This window comes from Saccopteryx leptura, chromosome 13 (assembly GCF_036850995.1).
Source record: "Saccopteryx leptura isolate mSacLep1 chromosome 13, mSacLep1_pri_phased_curated, whole genome shotgun sequence".
Classification (NCBI taxonomy): Eukaryota; Metazoa; Chordata; class Mammalia; order Chiroptera; family Emballonuridae; genus Saccopteryx; species Saccopteryx leptura.
The window spans coordinates 55,662,784-55,684,890 of record NC_089515.1 but is presented as its reverse complement, the minus strand read 5'-3'; the positions used below and the strand labels follow the sequence as shown (position 1 = coordinate 55,684,890).

Genomic DNA, 22,107 nt, shown 5'->3' with positions numbered 1-22,107 from the left:
CCTCAGGGGGCCGCATGTGGCCCGCGGGCCATAGTTTGGGGACCCCTGATCTATATCATACTAAGTAATATGTAAACCAGGCCACACCTTTCCTTCCTTTGTGAACAGGTCAGAGGGAGCTTCCAAGGTATGTCCTCAGGGATGAGCAGAATGATGGCCTATTTATTGTACAGCAGTAGGGACCAGCGCAACAGGCTTCCTACTTATAGAACTGACTCGTGACTGCAGGGTCCTCCCAGGTTTGGTCACATACGCACCACTTCACATGGATGCTGTGTCTTCCTGTGCGTGGCCACCTTTATGACTCTGTGGGTGATGTCACACCCAGGACATCATGGTCAGCTCAGGGTGCATGCTAACGTGGTGACCCATGGTGACGCATTTCTTCTTTGAAACCCAGGAAACCCTTTGGGAGAATTCACAAGCCTATATTTCATTATTTTGAGAGAGAGGAAGGCAGAGAGAGAGAGAGAGAGAAATCTCGACTTATTTTTCCACACAAATGTGCCATTGATTGCTTCTCATCTGTGCCCTGACGAGGACTTGAGCCTGTGCCCTTGGGTTTGAGATGTAGACTGTGGTGCTCCAGTATGACGTTCTATCCACCATGCTAACAACCAGGACCAAAATCACTGTGCACTTTGAGAGGTGAGGACAGATTATTTCCCTGAATCTTTACCCTCTGAACTAGGACTTCCTCGGAATTGAGAGGGATGAAGCCACCCGTGACTCCCAGAGGGACCTCACCCAGAGCCTGGAAGCCCTGTGTCCCCGCCCATCCCTGCAGGGCCAGGGTCCCCGTGGAGCTTTGTCCTCTGCAGTGACTTCCTGCCCAGCTCTCCACACCCCAGTGAACCCTGAGTGTGATCTTCACTAGCCTGTGGTCCAGATTCTGTTGTTTCTCTGAGACTCAGGATGAAAGAACACAGTGAGTGTTTACAGCCCTGTGGTCAGCTCTCCGCGTGGCTCTCCGTCATCTCTCCAAAGTCACAGGAGCAGGGGATGCTGCAAGCTTGTTTTCTGGATGGAGATGATCTTAGAGCTTGAGTGACGGTCCAACCACATGGCTGAATGTTCAAGAAAGAATCTTCTTTGCCAAACTGGACTCAAAAAATGTCTAAGAGTTGTTCCGCAAATGGACTGCTGTGATGGGTGAATGAAAACCCAGAGCGTCAACACTGTCATTCACTCCACTCCAGGTCTTGATAAGGCTCCAAACAGCGTCTCTGCCTGCCAGTGGAAGTTCTGGGACCATCGTGTCTCCAGCAATAAATGATCGGATCCCAGAGTTGCTCATACCACAGCCCATCCTTGATAAGGAGCCCTCTCTTTTTCTGGATCCACCTCAAATAGAGCAGCTTTTCAGAACATGCCATAAATTAGCAGGAGTCTAAACTCACCTGAGGAATGTGCCGCCTCTCACATCCAGAGCCCACGGGGGCTGTGCCTCCATCATGGTTGTACAAGGGCTAGATGCTCTAAGTTATTCTTCACCTTGACAGTGACCTGTCCTGCTCACTCCCTCTGGACCCATAAATATTATACTTCAGTGAGGGAGAGGAGTCCTGAATTTTACACAGATTTATTTTGTAATGTCCAACTCTAAAACTGCGTAAAGAAATGTGGAGTAGGACAGTACCCACTCACCAGGTCCCGTCAGCACAACATCATCCCTGTCACGGAGCAGCAGGAGGGACGTCCTGTGGGTGGACAAGGAAGTCAGAGCTCTGTAGATGAGACGGAGACCCGGGCTGTGGAGGTGATGTCCCCTGGGGTGAGGGTGAGGGTGTGCTGGCCGGGCCACTGAGAGGACGCAGCTCTGAGTGAGCTTTGGGTACAGGTGGAGCCAAAGCCACTTTCTAGGAGAGGAAGTGAGGTGGGGACCAGGGGATGTGTGAGTTTGGTCAAGCAAAGGGACCACATTGGTGCAGCAGCTGAACTTGGAGTCACTTGAAGGTAAAATTTGCAATAATTCACTGCTAGTTACAAAGTTCTTCTTCTTCTTCCTCTTCTTCTTCATCTTCTTTGCCTCCCCCTTCTCCTTCTCTTCCTCCTCCTCCTCCCTTTTCCTTTTCTATGCTTCCTCCTTCCTCCTTCCTTCTTCATCGTCTTCTTCCTTCTACCTTCTGCCTGTTTCCTTCTCCACCCACAGGATGAATAAAATGCTGACTGAGGATGCGGAGGGCATCAGCATTCCTGCATCTTCACACCCTTGATGGAGCTCAGATCTCTGCGGTCCGTCCAGCCGTGGGGTCCAGTATCTTCCTTAGTGTTTTCCCAGATCTGGGAAGTTCTGACGGATTCTGTTGACCCTTTTCCCTCACAGTGGCCTCAGTCCTCAGTGAGCCCATCTGGGGGTTCTCTCAGCGGTTGTATCTATATCAATTACGAATTCTAGATCTTGGGGACAACTGCACGATGGCTTCAGGGACTCTGTGGACGCACTACAAGATGGACTTCAGCTTCACGTCCATCGAACCCCTGACCTTCAAAAGCCTGTATTTTGTGTGGAGGGGCACAGTGACATTTAGGGTCTCTCGTATATAGTGTCAGTTCAGATCCTGTGTCCTTTAGTCCCTAATAAAGTTATGGACCCCTTGAGGACAGTCTTGAGGTAAGATGTGCAAGACGATTGTTCAGAGCGGTACTGGGGCCATTCCTCGGGGATTTCTGTTCTCCCATACAGTCAGTGGTGGGGTGTGAAACCTGGCTCAGGTCTGAGAATTGAGTCCCAGGCTGATGCCATACATTTTTGTCAAGTTCATTTCCTAGAACATTTTGCTTATACACATCAAGTAACATTTTAGCACACTTGCTGCCTCTCTCACCCCTGGGAACACCGTGGTTAATGAGCTGACACCGTAGGTTGGGACCATCAGACTGATGCGGGGCTGCTCTTTGTTGCCTGTTAGAGGACCAGACCCACCAAGAGACTAGAGCAGGGGTCGGGAATCTTTTTGGCTGAGAGAGCCATGAACGCCACATATTTTAAAATGTAATTCCGTGAGAACCATACAATGACCCATGTACGTTACACATTATCCAATAAAAATTTGGTGTTGTGCCGGAGGACAGCTATGATTGGCTCCAGCCACCCGCATCCATGAACATGAGCGGTAGGAAATGAATGAATTGTAATGCATGAGAATGTTTTATACTTTTAATGTTATTTTTTTTATTATTAAAGATTTGTCTGCAAGCCAGATGCAGCCATCAAAAGAGCCACATCTGGCTCAAGAGCCATAGCTTCCTGACCCCTGGACTAGAGGGTGAACAGGATTGGCCCCGGCCACCCCAGAATGCAGTACCTCTCATCACATTTAGAGTTTCTAATTGAGTGACCGTGTTCCCACGGTAAGGTCTGGTCTTCAAGAAGAGTGATCATGGAGCTGTTCAAAGATGCACTTTGTTTCTTCTAAAATTGATCTCTCAATATGTGGGTGAAAGGTCTTTCTTGTGCACGCTCCCAGAGTGCTGAGTAGCACGTAGAGGACAGACCCACTCCACCATTTCAGTCTCTCCAACCTTTTGAATTCCTTCCTGTGCATTAAACCAAGGGAGACTGGGAATGCCCGTGTCACTCACTATGAGCCATCATGAGATCTATGTTCCACCCAAATTTGGCAACATGTGAGCCCAATCAGTACCTTCATCTTCATCCAACTTTGTCTCCCTGCCACCATCATCCCCCATCATTCAGCATTCCCAACTGTTGTCCAGTGTCCTGCTCATAGAGGTGACACATCTCACGTTCTTTCAGAGAGGAGCACACTGGCTCAAGGGTCACATTCTATCCCTCATCTTAGGGTGTCTGCTGGGACCTGAGTGTGGTCAAGGTTGGAGCTGCAACAGCAGAAGTCACCACCATTCTTACCTTTCTTTGCTTTTACACATTCTCGCTGTCTGTGACACGTCCTCAGTTATTCTAATTTGCTCCAAATTCAGTTACAACTCTACAGTTCATCTTTCCCGTTGTTCCCACATCTGACTTGGACCCATTGAGAACTAATACTGCTCATGTCCTGAGCTCTTAAAGCTGAATCTGCAATCTTGGATGTAAATCAGGAAACTTCTCAGTGACTATAAATAGCCCATCCCCATTTTTCTGAGTCCAACTCAAAATGAGCAGGTTTTCAGAACATGCCATAAATTTTCAGGAGTCACACGCTCAGCAGAGGAATGTGCTTCCTCTCACATCCAGAGCCCCCGGGGGCTGTGTCTCCATCATGGTTGTATGAGGGGCCTGATGCTCCAAGTTATCGTTCACCTTGAAGAGTTCCTGTCCTGCTCAATCCCTCTGGACCGATAAATATTTCCCTGAGGGAGAAGAAGTCTGGATTTTGCAAAGATGTATCCTGCAACTAATGATACTCCAAGTGCTTGAATTAGTCTATTCTCACTCACTAGGACCAGTCAGCACAATGTCATCCCTGTAATGAAATAGATTAGTGGGGGAGATGTTCTGTGGGTCCAAAAGGGAAGTCAGACCTCTGCAGACGAGATGGAGACCAGGCTGGGGAGGTGATGTCCCCTGGGGTGAAAGGGTGACTGTGTGCTGCCGTGCCACTGAGAGAACTCAGCTCTGATTGAAGTTGTGATACAGGTGGAGCCAAAGCCATGTGACAGGTCAGTAGGTGATGTGGAGACCGAGGGGAGGGTGAATTTGCTCAAGCAGTGAGACCACATTGGGGCAGCAGCAGAACATGAAGTCACCTGCAGGTAAAGTTTGTAATAATTCGCTGCTTTTACTCAGTTCTTCTCCTCCTCCTTCTCCTCTACCTCTTTCTCTACCTTCTTCCTGTTTTCTTCTCCCCACACAGGACGAATAAGGAGCTGAGGATGTGGAGGGCATCGGCATTGCTGCATCTTCAAACCCTTGATGGAGCTCCGATCTCTGCAGTCCATCCAGCTGTGTGGTCCAGCCTGTGACTCCCTGTTTTACCAGGTGTGGACAGTGGTGATAGTCTCTGTATAGTCTTTCCCTCCACAGGGACTCAGTGCTCAGCACACCCGTGTGGGAATTCTCAGCTGCGATGTCTACGTGAGGGATGCGTGCTGGATCGAGGGGAAAAGCATAGGTTGACTTCAGGGTCCCAGGGATGTAACCTACACCTCCATTGATCAGCTGGCCCTAACAGCCCCGTCTCGGAAGTGTAGGGTCACAATTCCATTATGGGTTTCCCGTATACAATGTCACTTCAGGTCCTGTGTCCTATAGTCTCTGAATACAGCTATGGGTCCCTTGGGGACAGACTTGAGGTAAGATGTACAATACAATCCTTCAGTAGCATGTTGGGCCCTCCCTCAAGTGGTTCTGGTTTTCCCTTCAGTCAAGTGATCTTGGGTGTGTAACCTGGTTCAGGTATGAGAATTGGTTAACATGACGATGGAATACATTCTTGTCAAGTTCATTCCACCTGAAACATTCTGCTTACACAGGTCAAGGAACATTTTAGCACGCTTGCTTCTTTTCTCACTCCTGGAAGCACCGTGGTTAATGAGCCAACACCATGGGTCGGGGCCATCAGTCTGCTGTGGGGCTGCTCTGACTTTGCTGTGTCTGTTAGACTCTAACAAACCAGACCCATCAAGAGACTGGAGCAGGCATCCCCAAACTGCGGCCCGTGGGCCACATGATGCCCCCTGAGGCCATTTATCCGGTCCCCGCCGCACTTCAGGAAGGGGCACCTCTCTCATTGGTGGTCAGTGAGAGGAGCACTGTATGTGGCGGCCCTCCAACGGTCTGAGGAACAGTGAAATGGCCCCCTGTGTAAAAAGTTTGGGGACCCCAGGTCTAGAGGGTGAACAAGTTGTCTTGTCCTCTACCACCCCAGAATGCAGTAACTCCCATCACATTGAGTTTCTAATTGAGTGGCTGTAAGTTCCCACAATAAGGTCTGATCTTCAGGAAAGGTGATCGCGGAGCTGTTCAAAGATGCACTTTGTTTCATCTGAAACTTATCTCTCAATATGTAGGTGAAAGGTGTTTCTTGTGCCCACCCCAGAGGGTGAGTGAGACTTAGATGACAGACCCACTCTAACATTTCAGTCTCTCAAAGCTTTAGATTTCCTTCCTCTACATGAAACCAAGGGAGAGTGGACATGCTCATGTCACTCAGCATGAGCCATCGTGAGATCCATGTTTCAGCCAAATATGCCAACAGCCTGATGGAGCCCAATCAGGACCTTCATCCTCATCCAACCTCGTCTCCCTCCCTCCATCATCCCCCATCATTCACCGTTCCCACACATAGTCCATCATTTCCTGCTCGTATACATGACACATCTCATGTTCTTCTCAGTGTAGCACCCTTGCTCAGGGGTCACACTTTGTCCCCACCCTTGGGGTTTCCTCTGGGACTGAGTCTAGTCAAGGTCGCAGCTGCCACTGGAAAGGTCATCATCATTCTTACCCTTGTGTTTTCCCACACTCACCTGAGGAATGTGTCGCCTCTCGCATCCAGAGCCCACGGGGGCTGTGCCTCCATCACGGTTGTACGAGGAGCCTGATGATCCAAGTTACCTTTGACCTGGAACGGTTCCCTGTCCTGCTCAATCCCTCTGGACCCATACATCTTTCAGTGAGGAAGAAGAACCCCGAATTTTGCACAGATTTATTCTGTAAGTAATAACACTCCAAGTGCCTGAACAGATCTGTTCTCACTCACGAGAACCAGTCAGCACAACGTCATCCCTGTCACGGAGCAGGGGCAGAACGTGGAGTCACCTGCAGGTAAAGTTTACAACAATTCACTTCCCTGGACTAAGTTTCTCTTCCTCCTCCTCTTCCTTCTTCTTCTCTTCACCTCCTCTTTCTCCATCTCCTTTTCCTTTTCCTTCTTCTAAATTTTCTTTCTTCTACCTTCTACATGATTCCTGTTTTCTTCTCCCCCCAAAGGATAAAGAGCTGGCTGAGGATGCGGAGGGCATCAGCATTCCTGCATCTTCTCACCCTCGATGGAGCTCAGATCTTGGCAGTCCATCCAGCTGTGTGGTCCAACCTCTGACTTCCTGTTTTCCCAGGTGTGCTCAGTTCTGATGGCCTCTGTTTAGTCTCCCAGCACAGTAGTTCACTCCTCAGTGAACCGATGTGGGAATTCTCTCAGCTGCTATGTCTAACTCGGTTATGAGTTCTGAGTATAGGAGTCAGCCACAGTATGGCTTCAGTGACCCAGTGGATCTGAGTTAAACCTCCGTTGGTCACTTGACCCTCAAAAGCCTTGACTCTGAGTATAGTGTCACAGTCACATGTGGGTTTCACAGAATGTTAGTTCAGGGAAAGTGTCCTGGTTTACAGAATTATTTTTTTTACTTTCTTGTCCCAATTCTGAATCACCATGGTAAAATGCTAGCAGTCATTTGTGGGAAGATGTAAGGGAGGGTTTTGGTATTAGTTTTTTGCAGTGTGTCGTGGTCCTTCTTCAAGTAGACCTGGTCTCCCTTGAGTAAAGAAATTCTGGGTGTATCAATGCTCAGTCTGGGGATTCCTTAAGAAGCTGACTCAGTAGTTTTATGATTCAAGTTACGCCATGTTCATTTTACCTAGAACACCTCCGCTCACTCAGAACAAGGAAGAATTGAGTAGGCTTCCTGCCTTTACTTCTAGGAGCACCATGGTTTACGGGCCAGAGCCAGAGGTCAGGGCCAGGTGGACTGACCCGGTGCTGCTTCGACCTTGCTGCCTGGGAGAGGAGCCAGACCCTCCTGGCATTCGTGACTGTGAAAGGCCCTTTGGCCCCTGCCGCCCTGGGATTCAGTTACTCCTGCCACCCCGAGATGTTTTAATCGACTTGAAGCCGTTTCCAATGTAAGGTCTTGACTGCAGAGAACAGTCAACACGGAGCTCTTCAAAGATGACAAAGGTCCATTCTTGAATTTATTTCTCAATGTGCAGGGAGAGGTGTGTCTGCTGGGGGCTATGAGAGTGGTGATTAGGACTTCAGTCTCTTCAAGCTTTCCAATTCATTCTTTTATATTCAACCCAAGGAGAGGGGACATCGCCTTGTCACTCACTGTGCGCCATCGCTGGATTTATATTTCAGCCCAATCTGCCAACATAATGCCAGAGTCCTTTCTAATGAGCCAAAAAACAGGTACAAGGGCAGCATCAATAAATTCCTTCTAATTCAAAATTGTGTCTCTCCCCCACTCCTCCCCCTTCATTCAGCATTTTCACATGTCACATACTGTCCTACGTGTATAAATGACACATCTCACGTACTTCTTTCAGAGTGTAACACACTCGCTCAAGGGTCATATTCTGTCCCTCACCCTGGGGTTTCCTCTGGGACTGAGTCTAGTTAAGGTCACAGCTGCCACAGGAAAGGCCATCACCGTACTAACCCTTGTGTTTCCTCTTGCACATTTTCCTCGTCTGTGACAGATCCTGAGTTATTCTGGTTTTCCCCAATATCTAGTTACGACTCCCTAATTATCTTTTCCATATTTCTCTCTTCGGTCCGAGAAGCGTTGAGAATAACACTGCTCTTTCTGAGGCTCTTCGGGCTGAGCCTGGACCCTGAGAGAGTGTTCAGCATCCTCACCACAGCGAGTGTCAGTCACTAACGCATGCGTTCCTCTGCGTGGACCACTCAGAACCGTCAGACCGTCTGTGCCGTCACCAGGGACATTTAAACTACGAACTTGGCATTATATTAGATTGCCACAGTGGTCCTTACTCTACTATCCAGTGATGCTTCTGCCCAATATTTAGAATATTTTTTCTTTATTGAATTCATTGGGGTGACGCTGGTTAACATAACTATACGGGTTTCAGGTGCCCAATTCCACAACATATACGACCCTATTGTGTGTCCACCCCCTTCCCCCGGTCAGTTCTTTGTCCATCACCATTTATCACCCCTGTGATTAGTTGGATATCATCTGGAATCAGAACTATTTTCTAAAACTATTCATCTTTGTTTTCCTCAGTTTCCATGAAACTCTTCCTCATCAGTGGCTGACGGCCGCACCACACGGCATCCCCTCCTCTGCCAAGTTCAACAGGTGATTCTCCATGTCCTCAGTGAGCCAAAGGTAATGCTGCAATCTCAGATTTATGTTATGCAAAAGAGAGGAGAATATCCCTTCTTCCCTTGAAAAGGAGTCAGAAAAATAGATTTATTTTACTTTTTTCTGTGTGTGACAGAGACAGAGAGAGGGACGGTAGGGATAGACAGGCAGGAAGGAAGAGATAAGCATCAATTCTTTGTTGTGGCTCCTTAGTTGTTCTTTGATTGCTTTCTCATAAATGCCTTGACCAGGGGGCTAGAACAGAACGAGTGACCCCTTGCTCAAGTCAGCGACCTTGGGCTTCAAGCCAGTGACCTTGGGCTCAAGCCAGCAACCATGGGGTCATGTTTATGATCCCAAGCTCAAGCCAGTGACCTTGGGGTTTCAAACCTGGGTCCTCCATGTCCTAGTCCAATGCTCTATGCACTGCGCCATCACCTGGTCAGGCACTTTTATTTATTTATTTTTTGTTACTAAATTTATTGGGGTAACATAATCAATATATAAATTTTTATTTGAGGAAAGTAGAGAGAAAGACAGGAACACAGATATGTTCCTGTATGTGCCCTCCTCAGGGATGGGCACCTTAGCATGTGGGGACGACGCTTCCCCCATGAGCACCCAGCCAGGGCTGGGCGGAGAGGATTTTAGAGGTTGAGTGATGGTACAACCATGTGCCTGCGTTTTCAAGAAAGAACTTTTTTTTTTGACATATTTGACTCTTAGACAAACAAAGTCTAAGAGTTGGTTCTCAGAAGACAGCAGGGATTGGTGAATGACAGCAGGACCTTGGTTGAAAACCCTAAGTATGTACCCGAATTTCCTACCATGTGTTACTTTTCTTTTATTGATTTGAGAGAGAGAGAAAGGGAAAGAGATAAGAAGCATCAACTCATGGTTGCTTCACTTTAATTGTTCATTGATTGCTCCTTGTAGTTGTCTTGACCAGGGGGCTCCAGCCAGACCAGTGATACCTTACTCAAGCTGACGACCTGTGCTCAACTGGGGGAGTCCGCGCTCTAGCCAGTGACAATGGAGTTTTGAAATGAGGTCCTGTGGTGTACCCACTGTGCTGTCACCAGTCAGGCCGCCGGGTCTTGTGAGGCTCTAAATGGAATTCATACCTACCAGGGACAGTTCAAGGACCAGCATGTCTGCAGCAGTGTATGACCCAGGTCACAGAAAGGCTAGTCCTGCAGCCTGGACCTTGTATAGAGCCATCTCTTGTTCTGAGTCCAACTCAAAATGTGCAGCTCTTCAGGTCCCACCATAAATATGCAGGAGTCACACGCTCACCTGAGGAATGTGTCGCCTCTCACATCCAGAGCCCACGGGGGCTGTGCCTCCATCATGGTTGTACAAGGGGCCTGATGTCCCTAGTTATCCTTTACCTTCACTGTTACCTGTCCTCTTGAATCCCTCTGGACCCATGAATATTTCACTGAGGGAGAAGACCGCTGAATTTTACACAAATTTATTCCGCAGCCTCTAACATTCAAAATGCATAAACAAGTCTGTTCTCACTCACCAGGTCTAGTCAGCACAGTGTCATCCTTTTGATGGAGCAGTGGGAGGACGTCCTTAGATAGAAAGAGAAGTCAAGACCTCTGCAACTCATCGGGTACTGCTCTGACCTCGCTGTCTGTAAGAGGAACCAGACCCTCCGAGCATCAATGCCCACCTCCCAGGTATTCAAGTACACTCAACACATTTAGATATTTTAATTGACTTGATGCTGTTTCCAATGTAAGGTCTTGACTTCAAAGAATCATTGACACAAAGCTCTTCAAAGATGCCAAGGGTCCATTCTTCATTTATTTCTCGATGTGCAGTGAGAGGTGTGTCTGCTGGGTGTTATCAGAGTGGTGATTAGGACTTCAGTCTCTCCACGCTTTCCAATCTGTTCTTCTATGTTCAACCTGAGGGAAAGTGGACACCCCCATGTCACTCACTGTGGGCTATCGCTGGATTCCTATTTCAGCCAAATCTGCAACGTACTCTCAGAGACCTTTCTAATGAGCCCAGACACAGGTACAAATGCAGCATCAATAAATTCATTCTCATCCATAACTATGTCTCTCCCACCCGCGTCCCCAATCATTCAGCATTCCCACACACATCCATAGTGTCCTGCATGGATAAATGACACATCTCCCGTACTTCTTTCACAGTGGAGCGCATTTGCTCAAGGGTCACGCTCTGTCACTCACCCTTGGGGTTTCTTGGGGATGTGAATGTGGCCAAGCTTTCAGCTGCCACAGAAGAGGTCACCACCATTCTTACCCTTGTTGGTTCTTCTTGTGCAATTTCCTGGTCACGACAAACCCTGAGTTATTCTAGTTTTCTGCAATATCTGTAGGCCCTGGCCGGTTGGATCAGCGGTAGAGTGTCGGCCTGGCGTGCGGTGGACCCGGGTTTGATTCCAGGCCAGGGCACACAGGAGAAGCGCCCATTTGCTTCTCCACCCCCACCCTTCTTCCTCTCTGTCTCTCTCTTCCCCTCCTGCAGCCGAGGCTCCATTGGAGCAAAGATGGCCCGGGCGCTGGGGATGGCTCCTTGGCCTCTGCCCCAAGCGCTAGAGTGGCTCTGGTTGCAGCAGAGCGACGCCCCGGAGGGGCAGAGCATCGCCCCCTGGTGGGCAGAGCATCGCCCCTGGTGGGCGTGCCGAGTGGATCCCGGTCGGGCGCATGTGGGAGTCTGTCTGACTGTCTCTCTCCGTTTCCAGCTTCAGAAAAATACAAAAATATATATATATATATATTTTACTAAAAGATAAGCACCCTGAATTTTACACAGGTTTATTCTGCAGCTTCTAACATTCAGATGCATGAGCAAATCTAGACTAGAACTTTCCCCACTCCCCAGGTCCCATCAGGACAACGTCGTCCCTGTAATGCAGTGGCAGAAGGGATGTCCTGTGGGTGGACAAGGCAGTCAGAGCTCTGCAGAGGAGACGGAGACCCGGGCTGTGGAGGTGAGGTCCCCTGGGGTGAGAGGGTGAGTGTGTGCTGGCCAAACCGCTGAGAGGACACGGCTCTGATTGAGGTTTGGGTACCGGCGGAGCCAAAGCCATTTCTGAGAACAAGAGTTGACATGGGGACCCAGGAATCTGTGAGTTTGCTCAAGCAATGAGACCACACTGGTGCACAGCGGCAGTTAGAGTTACCTGAAGGTAAGGTCTGCATAATCCACGGCCATTTTTAAATTTTTTATTTAGAAAAATAAATGTAACAGGGTGACATTGAGCAGTAAGAGTGCATAGGTTTCAGATAAATGTTTCTATAGCATTTGAACTACGGATTATGTTGCATCCCCATCCCCCAGGGTCACATCACTTTCCGTCACCGTATATCTGTCCCTCTTGACTCCCTTCCCCACCCTCCCTTTTCTCCCCCCTCCCCCTGGTAACCACTTCACCTTCCTCTGTGTCTATGAGTCTCATTATTTTACCCCACCTGTGTGTGAAGTCCTATAGTTCTCAGATTTTTCTGATTGAGTTATTTCACTCAATATAATGTTCTCCCATCTAAGTACTAACTGGGCCCAGTCCTGCTTACCTTCTGAGATCCGGCAAGATCCGGCACATTCAGGGTGCCATGGCTGTAGACTCAGTTTCATGTTCTCAGGGTCCGTCCATGCTGTCCTAAATGTCACTATGTCCTCATTTCTTATGGCTGAGTAGCATTCCATTGTATAGATCCACATCTTCTTTATCCAGTCCTCTATCGAGGGGCACTTGGGTTGTTTCCATGTCTTGGACACTGTGAACAATGTGAAGACATAGGGGTGTATGTCTCTTTACGTACCGAGGTTTTGGAATTTCTGAGGTATATACCCAGAACAGGGATAACTGGGTCATATGATAGTTCTATTCTTCATTTTTGGAGGAACCACCATACTTTCTTCCATAATGGTTGTACTAATTTGCATTCCCATCAACAGAACTCACTGCCATTTAGTAAGTTGCTGCTTTATTTTTTTTTTCTCCCCCTGCAGGACAAACAAAGACCTAACTGAGGATGAGGAGGGCATCCTCATTCCTGCATCTTCAAACCCTTGATGGAGCTCCGATCTCTGCAGTCCCTCCAGGTGTGTGGCCCAGCCTGTGACTTCCTGTTTTCCCAGGTGTGGGCAGTTCTGACGGCCTCTCTTTACCTTTCCCAGCAGGGTATCCTCTGTCCTCAGTGATCCTGTCTGGGGATTCTCTCTGGTGCTGTATCTATTTGAGTTACACATGCTAGGTCTAGAGGACAACCACAGGATGACTTCCGGGGACCCAGTGGAAGCACTACCACATGGACCTGAGCTGAACCCCCATGGGTCACCTCACCCTCAAGAGCACCTGGTCTGATGCAGGGTCATGTTGACATTTTGAGTCTCCTATAGAAAATGTCATTGTTAAAACTTGTCCTGTAGCCCCTCAATGACCCATGTCGGTGGCACAGTCACCCTGGTCAAAGGCTGTCGTACTTTGGTGAATGGCATGAGGTGAAGTTATCAGTATAGAGATTTTGTTGTCTGCTGGTGTGTTTTGTCAAGAGATCCGGTCTTTCTTCCATCAAAGCTCTCTGAGGGTGTACACTGGATAAAGAACATTTTAGAGGCTGAGTGATGGCACAACCGGTCGAACTGAGAAGTAGGACAAGAGCAGTTCTTCAAGTGTCAGTAGGACTGATGGGTGATAGAGCGACCTTGGAAGAAAATGCTCACCGTCTACATTGTCATTCCCTCTAGATCTTGGAAGGCTCCAAACAGAATGTCTATCAGCCAGTGGAAGCTCTAGGGCCAGCGTGCCCGCAGGGAGACACAGGTGGGTCATGGACAGCTTCTACCCCAGCGTGGACGTTGTGCTGAGTCCTCTATTTAAAATCTGGGTCCAACTCAAAATGAGCAGCTTTTCAGGTCATGCCATAAATTTGCAGGAGTCCTATGGTCAACTGAGGAAAGTGCTACCTCTCACATCCAGAGCCCACGGGGGCTGTGCCTCCACCGTGGTTGTGCAAGGGGACAAATATCCTATGTTACTGTTTACCTTGACAATTACCTGTGCTGCTCAACATCTCGGGACCCATGAATATTTCACTGAGGGAGAAGAACCCTGAATGTTACACAAAGTGATTGTGCAACTTCTGAGTCTAAAAGAGCATCAATAAATGTGGAGTAGGACAGTTCCCACTCACCAGGTCCCATCAGGACAACATCATCCCTGTCACGCAGCAGCGGGAGGGACGTCCTGTGGGTGGAAAAGGAAGTCAGAGCTCTGCAGAGGAGACAGAGTCCCGGGATGTGGAGGTGATGTCTCCTGGGTTGAGAGGGTGAGTGTGTGTTGGCCGTGAGGCTGAGATAAAACCATTGTGATTGAAATTTGGATACAGACAGAGCCAAAGCCATTGGCCAGAACAGTAGGTGATGTTGGGGCCAGGGGATGTGTGAGTTTGCTCAAGCAATGAGACCACGTTAGGGCAGCCGCAGCTGTCATAGTCACCTGAAGGTAAAGTTTTCAGTAATTTTCAGTAATTCAATGACATTATTTTTACTTCCTTTTTTTTCTGCACAGGACACATAAAGAGCTGAATAAGTATGTGGTAGCAATCGACATTCCTGCATCTTTCCAGTCATTCATGGTGGCACAGTTCTGTGCCGTCCATCCAGGTGTGTGGCAAACCTTGATTTACTATTTTCGTAGTTGTGGGCAGTTCTGATGGCCTCTGTTTAGTCTCTCCCACCACAGTAGCTCCGTCGGCAGGGAACCCACGTGGGGATTCTCCCAGCTTTTCTGTCTACATTAGTTATGAGTTCTTGGTCTAGGGAACAGCCACACGATGGCTTCATGGATGCAATGGACATACTACAAGAGGACATGAGCTAAACCCCCTAAAGCTCAAAAGCCTCTACTTTGAGTGGAGGGTGACATTCCTATTATGGATCCCGTATACAATGTCACTTCAGATATTATGTCCTGTAGTCCCTGAATACAGCAATGGGCCCTTGGGGACAGACTTGAGGGACAATGTACAATATAATTGTTCAGTAGACTGTTGGGCCCTTTCCCAGAGGGTTCCTGGTTTCCCCATCAGTTAAGTGATCTTGGGTGTGTATAGTGGCTCAGGTCTGAGAATTGGTTAATATGCTGGTGCCATACATTCTTGTTCGTTCATTTCAACTAGAACATTCTGCTCATACAGGTCAAGTGAGAATAGAGCACGCTTGCTGCCTCTCTCTCTCCTGGGAGCACCGTGATTGATGAGCCGACGTCTAAGGTCGGGGCCATCAGACTGATGTGGGGCTGCCCTGACGTTGCTGTCTGATAGAGGACCAGACCCACCAAGAAACTAGAGGGTGAACAAGATTTATCTCGGCCACCCCGGAATGCAGTACCTCTCATCACATTTAGAGTGTCTAATTGAGTGGCCATATTCCCATGGTAAGTTGTGGTATTCAAAGAAGAGTGATCAAGGAGCTCTTCAAAGATGTCAGTTGTGCCTGACCAGGTGGTGGCACAGTGGACAGAGCATCAAACTGGGATGCGGAAGGACCCAGGTTCGAGACCCCGAGGTCGCCAGTTTGAGCACGGGCTCTTCTGGTTTGAGCAAAAGCTCACCAGCTTGGACCCAAGGTTGCTGGCTCGAGCAAGGGATTACTCAGTTTGCTGAAGTCCCATGGTCAAGGCAATATGAGAAAGCGATTAGTGAACAGCTAAGGTGTAGCAAGGTGCAAAAAAACTAACCATTGATGCTTCTCATCTCTCCGTTCCTGTCTGTCTGTCCCTGTCTATCCCTCTCTCTGAGTCACTGTCTATCTCTTAAAAAAAAATATATATATATATATATGGATGTCAGTTTTCTCTAAATTGTCACGATATGGGGGTGTCACTCAATATGTGGGTGAAAGGTGTTTCTTGTGCACACTTGCAGAGTGGTGAATAAGACTTAGATGGCAGACCCACTCTAACATTTCAGTCTCTTAAATATTATATATATATTTTTTAGAGCAAGAGGGAGATAGGCAGAGGATCAAGGGAGAAAATAGAGAGAGAGAGGAGAAGCATCAGTTTGTAGTTGTGGTATTTTTATTGTTCATTGATTGCTTCTCATACATGCTTTGACCCGGGGGCTCAACCAAACCAGTGTTATTTTGCTCAAGCCAGCAAATTTGGGGCTCAAGCCAGTGACCCAGGATCATGTTGATAATTCCATGCTTAAGCCAGTGACCACATGCTCAAGCTGGTGAGCCTACTTACAGGCCAGTGACCTCAGATTCTTGAACATGGGGCTTCATCTGCCCAGGTTAATGCTCTGTTCACTGTTTCACCACTGGGCAAATTTGTCAAGGTTTCGAATTCCTTCCTCTACATTAAACCAAGGGAGAGTGGACATGCCCATGTCACTCACTGTGAGTCATTGTGGGATCCATGTTTCAGCCAAATATGCCAACATACTGATGAAGCCCAATCACTAAATTTATCCTCATCCAACCTTCTCTCCCTCCCACCCTCGTCCCCATCATTCAGCTTTCCCACCCAGAGTCCATAGTGTCCTGCGTGTAGAAATGACACATCTTACCTAGTTCTTTCTGAGTGTAGCAGACATGCTTCAAGGGTCACACTTTGTCACTTAGCTAAGGGTCCTGCTGGGACTGGAGTCCAGTCAAGGTCACAGCTGCCACAAGGGAGGTCACCACTGTTCTTGCCTTTGTGTTCCCTCTTGTACATTCTCCCTGGCTGTGACGAGTCCTGGGTTATTCTTGTTTGTTCCGAATTCAGTTATAACTGTACAAGGAACCATTCCAGTTGTTCTCACATCTGGTTGAAACCACTGAAAACTAAAACGGCTCCTGTCCTGAGCTCTTCAAACTGGGTCTGGAACCTTGGATGTAAATCAGGAGACCCTCTCTGTGACTCTACATACCACATCCCCGTGTGCTCTGGGGACACTCAGAGATGTCCCGGGACATCTATGCCGTCACCCAGATAATGAGACTAGAAACCAGGAGACTCTGAGGAGCCACGGCATCCTCACTGCTCCAGCTGCGATGCTGCAGCCCCGTGTTTAGAAATTGTCCTGATTGTCTGGACTCTGGAATCAGACACTGGTTTTTTAACTCTCAGTGATCGGTTTTCTCTTCTTTTCCTAGAAATTATCCTTCGTTACCTGTCTCTTGTCTGTCACCATACGTCATACCTTCTACTGTGTCTCAACAGATAATGTGCATGATCCTTAGTGAGCACAAGGTAAGTAAATGCTAATGTTCATATTATTCACAAGAAAAAATAATGTCTCTTTTTCCTTGAACAAGGGGGGTGGGGAGCTGACAATATTTCTTTCAAACTTTTTTTGTTATATACCTGTTTTTACCACATTAAATATAATGTCACTTGTATAGCTTTTTGCTTCATAGTGACAGACAGGCAGGAATAGAGATGAGGAGCATCAGTATGTACTTGCAGCACTTTAATTATTTGTTGATTGCTACTCATATGTGCCCTAACCAAAGGGATCAAGCCGAGCCACTGACACCTTGCTCCAGCCAGTGACATTGAGGCTCAAGCCAATGACCATTGGATCATGTCTAGGATCCCACAGTTAAGCTGTTGACCTTGCACTGAAGCTAGAGAAGCCCATGCTCAAGGTGTCAACATCAGGGTTTGGAAGCTGGGTCCTCCGTGTCTCAGTCTGATGCTCTCTCCACTGGACTAGGACTAGTCAGGCTCTATCATGGTTCTTGCCTGTCTCTCACTGTTGAACGAAAATATTGCCCAGAATCATGAGTAAGTATGCAAGTGCATGTCTGGTCATTTGTCATCCAAGCAAAGTGAAGGGTGAAGGGAAATGAATGTCCCAAACTTGGCCCATGGTGCCACCTTCCTTCAGCCACTGTCCTTCAGGAAGCTCCACAGAGGACCTGTCGTGCTGCAGCCGTCCACCTCCTGGTGGCTCGTTGACATCACGCTGAGTTATCTGTAAGCCACGCTATGCCCTTCCTTCCTCTGTCAGCAGGTCACGGGGAGCTCCTGTGAGTCCTCAGTGTGCGCAGAAAGAAGGACTTACTGTACACCCAGAGGGACTGAGAGCAGTGCAGTCACAGCTTATATAACTGATTTCTGCCTGCAGGGTCCTCCCAGGTTGGGTCATGTATGCACCACGTCACATGGATGCTGTATCTTCCTGTGCATGGCCACCTCTATGACTCTGGGTGACATCACAGTCATGACATAGTGGACAGTTCAGGTTGCATGCTCACGTGGAGGCCCATCATGAAACGTATTTTTCTTTGAAACCAAGGAAACCCTCTGGGACAAATCACAGTCTATTTGAGAGGCAATGACAGGTCATTCCCTTGAATGTTCCTTCTCTGAGCTGGGATGACCCTGGCTTTGAGAAGGGATCACAACCACCTGTGATGCCCAGATGGGCCACACCAGAGCCTGGAACCCCTGTGTCCCCTCAGGTTCCTGCAGAGCCAGGACCCCATGGAGCTCTGTCCTCTGCAGTGACTTCCTGCCCAGCTCTCTACACCCCAGTGAACCATGAATGTGACACTCACCAGCCTCTGGTCTGGGTTCTGCTGTGTCCCTGTGACTCAAGAGGAAGGAACACACTGAGGGTTTGCTGTCTTGTGCTAAGTTATCACGTGGTTCTCAGTCATGACACTAAAGTGACAGAAGAGAGGGACACTTAGATGTTGTGTTTCCGGGTGGAGAGGATTTTAGAGGTTGGGTGGTACTGCAAACACTTGACTTGAAAACTAGGACAGGAGCAGTTTCTCCAGTGTCACTAGGATTGGTGGGTGACAGCAAGACCTAGGAAGAAAACCCTGAGTGTCTACACTGTCATTCACTCCAGGGCCTCCTAAAGCTCCAAACAGAATCTCTCTCTGCCAGTGGAATTCTAAGAACATCGCTTCTGCACCAATAAAAGGTCTGGTCACGGAGCAGCTTATACCACAGCTCGAACCTGGTACTGAGCCCTCTCTTTTTTTTGAGGTTTAACTAAAAATGAGCAGCTCCTCAGGTCTGGCCATAAATTAGCAGGAGTCTCCTGCTCACCTGAGGAATGTGCCGCCTCTCACATCCAGAGCCCACGGGGGCTGTGCCTCCATCATGGTTGTACCAGGGGCCGGATGCTCCATGTTTTCCTTCACCTTGACAGTGACCTGTCCTGCTCAATCCCTCTGGACCCGTAAATCTTTCAGTGAGTGAGAAGAACCCTTAGTTTTTTACACAAATGTATTCTGAGGATGCTGACACTCAGAGTGCATGAACATGTTTAGACTAGAACTGTTCCCACTCACCAGGTCTGGTCGGCACAACGTTGCTTCTGTGATGCCCAGCGGGAGAAATACCATTGGGAACCGTGGTGTCCACACGGCTCTGTCTGTGGTGTCGCGACTCCATGTTGAGATATTTTTGTGATTGTCTAGACTCTGAAATGAAAAATGAGTTTTTAAACTCTTAATGACTCTTAATGACTAATTTTCTCTTATTTTTATAGAAACTATTCTTTATTAGTCATGTGCTGAGTCTCCATAGAGCGCACCTTCCACAACCAAGTCTCAACAGATGATGTGCATGATTCTTCGTGAGCACAAGGTCAGTAAACACAATAGTTATATTATTTACGAGAAAGAAGAATGTCTCTTCTTTCCTTGAACAAGGAGGGGGTGACTGACTATATTTCTTTTCAATATTTCTTTATTGTTACACTTCTGGGGTTAACATGATTAACACATTAAATAGTTTCACTTGTAGGGCTCTTTGTTTCTCAGTGATAGAGAGACAGACAGACAGAGACAGGAAGGAAGAGAGAGAAGCATCACCATGTACTTGAGGCACTTTATTCATTGATTGCTACTCATATGTGACTTGACTAAGGGGCTCAAGTTGAGCCACTGACATGTTGCTCAAGCCAAGGACCTTGGGCTTAAGCAGGGGAATTAGGGCTCTAGCCAATAACCATTGAATCATGTCTGTGATCCCACACTCAAGCTGGCTCCACTGTGCTTAAGCTAGATAAGCCCATGCTCAAGGTATCAGCGTCAAGGCTGTGAACCTGGGTCCTCAGTGTCCCCGTTTGATGCTCTATCTGCTGTACCACCCCTGGTCAGGCTCCATCGTGTTTCCTGCCTGTCTCTCACTGTTGAACCAAAATGTTGGCCCTGGCCGGTTGGCTCAGCGGTAGAGCGTCGGCCTAGCGTGCAGAAGACCCGGGTTCGATTCCCGGCCAGGGCACACAGGAGAAGCGCCCATTTGCTTCTCCACCCCTCCGCCGCACTTTCCTCTCTGTCTCTCTCTTCCCCTCCCGCAGCCAAGGCTCCATTGGAGCAAGGATGGCCCGGGCGCTGGGGATGGCTCTGTGGCCTCTGCCTCAGGCGCTAGAGTGGCTCTGGTCGCAACATGGCGACGCCCAGGATGGGCAGAGCATCGCCCCCTGGTGGGCAGAGCGTTGCCCCTGGTGGGCGTGCCGGGTGGATCCCGGTCGGGCGCATGCGGGAGTCTGTCTGACTGTCTCTCCCTGTTTCCAGCTTCAGAAAAATGAAAGAAAAAAAAAAATGTTGCACATGTGCCTACTGGTCAGTTGTCATCCAAACAAATTGAAGAATGAAGGCGACTGCCCCAAACTTGGCCCTTGGTGCCATTCCCCTCCCCCACTGTCCTTCATGAATGTCCACAGATGGTCTGTGGTGCTGTAGCTGTCTACCTCCTGGTGGCTCATTGACATTGTGCTGAATAATAGGTAAGCCAGGCCACGCTTTCCTTCTGTCCACAGGTCATAAGAAGCTGCCCATGAGTCCCCAGGTATGTGCGGAAAGAATGACCCACTGGATAGCCATAGGGACTGAGGGCATCTCGTCCACTGCTTATATAACTGATTCATGCCTGCAGGGTCCTCCCAGATTGGGTCATGTGTGCACCAACTCACATGGATGCTGTATCATGCTACACATGGCCACCTCTATGACTCCATGGGTGACATCACAGCCAAGACACAATGGACAGCTCAGGTTGCATGGTAACATGGTGGCCCATGGTGAAGTTTCTTTTTTCAAACCAAAGAATCCCTTTGGGACAAATCTCTGTGCATTTTGACGACAGACCATTTTCCTGTGTGTTTGCCCTCTGAGCTAAGACTGCTTTGGGTTCAGAGGAGAAAATACCCACCTGAGATGCCCAGATGGGCCTCCACCAGAGCCTGGAAGTCCTTCGTCCCCACAGGTCCCTGCAGAGCCAGGGTCCCTGTGCAGCTCTGTCCTCTGCAGTGACTTCCTGCCCAGCTCCCCACACCCCGGTGAACCGTGAGTGTGACGTTCACCAGCCTCTGGTCCGGGTTCGGCTGTGTCCCTGTGGCTCAGGAGGAAGGAACACACTGAGGGTTTGCAGCCCTGCGGTCAGTTCTCCACGTGGTTCCCAGTCATGACACTGAAGAGACAGAGGAGGGGACCCTTAGATGCTGTGTTTCTGGGTGGAGAGGATTTTAGGAGTTGAGTGGTGTTGCAAACACTTGACCTAAAAAATAGGACGGGAGCAGTTTATCCAGTGTCACTAGGATTGGTGGTGACACTTAGCAAGAACTTGTAAGAAAACCCAGAGCGTCTACACTGTCATCTGCTCCAGGTCTTGCTAAGGCTCCAAACAGAATCTCTATCTGCCAATGGAAGTTCTAGGACCATTTCATCTGCACCAATAAAGAGTTGGGTCACAGAGCAGTTAGTACTGCCACCTGAAGCTGGTACAGAGCCCTTTTTCTGGGTCCACCTCTAATAGAGCAGCTTTCGAGGCCACACCATATATTTGCTGGAGTCTCGTGCTCACCTGAGGAATGTGCTGCCTCTCACGTCCAGAGCCCATGGAGGCTGTGCCCCCGTCATGGATGCACAAGGGGCTGCATGTCCCTAGTTATCCTTGACCTTGACAGTTTCCTGTCCTGCTCACCCCCTGTGGACCTATCATACTGCAAAGAGGGAGAAGAGCCCTAAGGTGTACAGATATTTGTTCTGCAACATCCGACACAAAAAGAGCATCGTTAACTGTGGAGTAGGACAGTTCCCACTTGCCAGGTCCTGTCAGCACAACGTCATCCCTGTCACGGAGCAGCGGGA

The 22,107-nt window shown here is 48.6% G+C and overlaps 1 long non-coding RNA gene across 1 annotated transcript in view; it reads left to right on the top strand.

The window, feature by feature from the left end:
• Positions 1-11,381: 11,381 nt before the first annotated feature.
• The window catches only part of LOC136385017 (uncharacterized), a 120,083-nt gene continuing 109,357 nt past the window's right edge, over positions 11,382-22,107 (top strand). Inside the window, exon 1 of the long non-coding RNA XR_010747678.1 lies at positions 11,382-11,393. This is a non-coding gene — a long non-coding RNA (uncharacterized lncRNA). The remainder of the gene's footprint in view (positions 11,394-22,107) is intronic.